Source organism: Mastomys coucha, unplaced genomic scaffold (genome assembly GCF_008632895.1).
Source record: "Mastomys coucha isolate ucsf_1 unplaced genomic scaffold, UCSF_Mcou_1 pScaffold22, whole genome shotgun sequence".
Classification (NCBI taxonomy): domain Eukaryota; kingdom Metazoa; phylum Chordata; class Mammalia; order Rodentia; family Muridae; genus Mastomys; species Mastomys coucha.
In genome coordinates this window covers 79,373,336-79,377,890 of record NW_022196905.1, presented here as the reverse complement: position 1 = coordinate 79,377,890, position 4,555 = coordinate 79,373,336, and positions in this window count along the sequence as shown.

The window sequence follows — 4,555 nt, the reverse complement described above, 5'->3', positions numbered from 1 at the left end:
TTTTCCATGCCCGCTTTTAGGTAAAAGTTATACATTATACATTCTAAGATTCTCCAGCCTTTCAGTGTAAAGGTTAAGAAGAGAAGAGGAATGGAAACCATGATATTGTTTGAAATATATCTCATAAAATGTATTATATGAAAAATTCTTTTCAATAAAAGACCATCTACATTTCTAGTATTCAGATGTAGCAGAACAATGAAAAAAATTAAGAATTCAGAAATGAATAAACAAGTGCGATCATATTATACTATACAATGGGATATGATGGTGGCACAGAAATAATTCACGTGCTTACTGTAACAAGAAGAGTCCTCAAAACTTTGAAAAATATTAAAGCCAATCACAAAATACCACCTGACTATAATAAAACTTAAATTCTCAAAATAAGAAAACCATAATGTAAGGGCGGAACCTCCCTCAGCCAAAAGCTGATTCAGACCTTGGCCTTGCCAAAAAGCAGCTGACCCACGGAGGGTGGGGCTTCCTGAGATAAACAAAGCCCTTTTGTTCTGCCACTTCTCTGCCTATCTTGAAGTTCTTGCTAAGAGCTAAGCCCTGCTGAGCTGCTTCACCTGCCTCAGGGACCAAATATGAAGATGCTAATTTGGCCACAAGATCCTGGCTTACTGGGGGATGGGTTTCCCTGCCTACTAATTCCCAGATTCAAAATACAGGCTGGACCTTGATCAGGAACCATGACTCAGTCTCATATTTTCCCTAGCTGTCTGATTCCCTTATTTTCCCAGGCCCCTGCCTCTCTTCAAGAGACCCGGTTTACATAGCTGGTTGAGGCTACAACAGAATGACTTGGCAAAAAATGAGTCAACTGAAAAGAATAAAAGGGTAGCTATCAATAATAAACATCTCTAAGCTTTATGACATAGTGAAACGTCATACACACTCATGTGGGGAAAGCTCACTGATTATGATTTTAAAAACTCTCACTTAGGATTACCTTTATGCAGACTCTATTTTTTTTTTTTTACAAAACTCATTTTCATTTTCACTATTCAAAAAAGTGTTTTAAAATGACTAACGTACCAAAGATAACTTACTCATTTAAGTCCACTGAGAATCAGATGTTTCTCTTCACATGTTCACATCTGCCTCCTGGAGTTGCCATTTGCCATCCAGAGGCTGTGACTATCCCATGAACATTTACTTTAATCGATACAAGTTATACTGTTACTGGTTGATTGTTCTTCTTTTATAGCTGCAAGGATGAAGCAATCATCCTTTATTAGGCAACTCTGAATTGATCCAAAATGTCTCTGACATGAGAGCTACAGATGAGTGACTTGACTGGGTTAGGAACTGGTGGGAAGGTGATGGTGTGGCCAATGAAATTCATCCATTTCCTCTATCTAAGGACAATCCTAAATGAGCTTTTGAAGAAGGATGGGCACGTGACTGTATGAGACCCTCATATTCCTTTTATTATGAGGTTGACAATACATCTGTTATTGAGTTTGAGACATACCTTTATCACTTCCCATGGCTATTATAAAACTTTTCCAATAAATTATAAGAAAATACATTTATGAGCTGCCAAAGCATCGTTCCAGAAATACCTTTTAATGCTGCAAGAATTGCTTTGGATCCATTCAGAATATTGTGGGAATCAGTGCAAACATGTAGCTTTGAACAAGAAACTCATGACAAAACTATAAAAATCAAGGTCTGATGTCATCCTAGCAGATCCTTTCATACCCTTGGTGACCTGCTGGCTGAGATTCTCAAGATACCTCTTGTGTACAGTCTCTGCTTCTTTCCTGGCTCCACTTATGAAAAGTACAGAGAAGAACTCCCGCTGCCTCCTTCCTATGTGTCTGCTGATATGTCAGAATTGAGTGATAGAATGACTTTCATGGAGAGAATGGGAAGTCATCCTGAAAGACCCCCAGAACTGGGGAGATCCTTACTCAAGACTCAGGATGACTCGACCACCCAATGACTCACGAGAGACCGAACTTGCTGCAATCACATGAGGTTTATTGGGGATACCGGTACCGGGGTCGATCTCATGACCTTGCCAGTCAGAGGAGTTCGACCCGGAACACAAGAAGTGTGGGGTATTTAAGGGAAGCTGGGGGCAGAGAGAGAGTTACCAAGGAAACAGAACATAAAAATAGTGGAAAATTTCAGAGGGACCTGACCCAAGGTGTTCAGTTAGGGAGGGGAACACATTCATTCTAGGAATGTAATCTTCATCTACTGGTTGACAGGGTGGAGAGTCTCATAAACCACTAGACCTTCATTCTTAGTTCTGCCCTCATTGGGGATCATTCAGGAGGGGCAGGTATCGGGAACCAGAGCCCTGAGGCTCAGGGTTCCTGGAACTGGCTATTTTATATTTCTGGCTGGCTACAGTGGCCCTCCATGTCCTTTTAGGTAAAGGTTATACACCATACATTTGTATTAAATGCCCTCATTTTAAATTCTAAGATTCTCCAGCCTTTCAATCCATTTGCTATGTTTTGACTATGTTTTTTGTTGTTGTTGTTGTTTTTGTTTTTGTTTTTTTAGTTTTATTGCATTATAATGAGAAAAGTTACATGATTTAAATTTATCTGAATTTGTTAACATTTAAAAACATATTTCAAGTAAATAGAATTAAATCACATTATTGTTTTCCTATTGTACCCCAATTGCTCTCAGAGACCCCCTTAAATACCTAAAATATATTTTTTGTCATATTCTTTAAAATTTATAAAATATTATAACAATAAAAATGAGTATTATATAAGTTGTTTGATATAAAACAACAATCAATTTAACAGTCTTTTTTTTTTAGTCCAGTGTTGTTTGTTTGTTTGTTTTTAACTTTTATTGCATTATGATGAGAAAAGTTACATAATTTCAACTTATCTGAATTTGTTAACATTTCAAAAACATACTGAAAGACCCCGCCCCCCAGAACTGGGGAGATCCTTACTCAAGTCTCAGGATGACACAAACACCCAATAACTCACGAGAGACCGAACTTGCTGCAATCACATGAGGTTTATTTGGGATAGGCCGGTACTGAGGTCGATCTCGTGACCATGCTGGGCAGAGGAGTTCGACCCCAACACAAGAAGTGAGGGGTATTTAAAGGGAAAAACCACAAGCTGGGGGCAGGGAGAGGATTACCAAGGAAACATAACATAAAAACAGTGGAAAATTTTAGAGGGACCCAACCCAAGGTATTCATTTAGGGAGGGGAACATATTCATTCTAAGAATGTAATCTTCATCTACCAGTCGACGGGGTAGGGAGCCTCATAAACCAGTAGACCTTCATTCCTAGTTCCGCCCTCATTGTGGATCAGTCAGGAGGGGCAGGTTTCAGGAACCAGAGCCCTGAGGCTCTGAGTTAGCCAAGTTCCTGGAACTAGCTATTCCACCTTTTTGGCTTGTTAGAGATTTTCCATGTCCCCTTTTAGGTAAAGGTTATACATTATACATATATTTCTATTAAATGCCCTCATTTTAAAGTCTAAGATTCTCCAGCCTTTCAATACTTTAAGTAAATAGAATTAAATCACATTCTTGTTTCCCTTTTCTACCCCAACTCCTCCCAGAGTCCTCTCCTTCAATACCTACAATATCTTTTTTGTCATATTCCTTAAAATTTATAAAATAATATGAAAATAAAAATTAGTATTATAAAAGTTGTTTGATATAAAACAACAATCAATTTAACAGTCTTACATAGATGCCTGTCTACGGCAATACTGAAAATACATATGTTTTTCTCAATATAAATTTTAAATAACTCCAAACATATTAACTGTATATTTCAAAATAATACATCACTACTAGTACTTTCTTAAATGAACATAAATACATAAATTCTTTTTGTTTGTTTGTTTGTTTTGTATTTAGTAGAGTTTAAAATCTTGGCTCTTACTATGGTACAAGCCTAAAATAAGAAGAATTTTTAGACACTGGATTTCATTTTAATAAGGCTGTACTTCAATGACCCTCACATCACCAAAGGATTTTACCTCCATCGTAGCTGAGCTGAGAGTTGACAGTTCTGCTGCGCTGAGGAATGAATTGTAGGCATGATTTTGGGATACAGACTTCCTGCTTTGGTCAAAACTATTTGACTTGAGTGAGTGACTTTATTCTCAGCCCACAGAGAACAGGTTACATTCATTTAATAAATGGTGTGTGTATTAAGATGGTCTCTCCATAAAGTCATTCACCAACTGTTTCAATGAACAATAGTTCTGTTTGAAGGGTGACACAGACATTAGATGAGAGTAAGAATCTGGTTCATTAGCTCTGATAGTTTAGAAAAGCATTCATCTTAGAGAAAGAGTAATTTTAAAAGTCCTCTTCTTCAAACTTGTTACAAGAGTTACAAATGTCAAGCAAAGCATTCAGTCTCACTCTTTGTTGTTCTCTTACAAGCCACCTCCCTAGTTAATCGTCTATGTTTCTTTTGGGTATATAAATACTTTTGAAATATATAAGCTGTTCTGAAAACCATATGTGCAAAACATGAAATAAACAATACTACTAATAGAGAGGCTGAGATAGGAGAAGCAAGATTTCAAGACCCT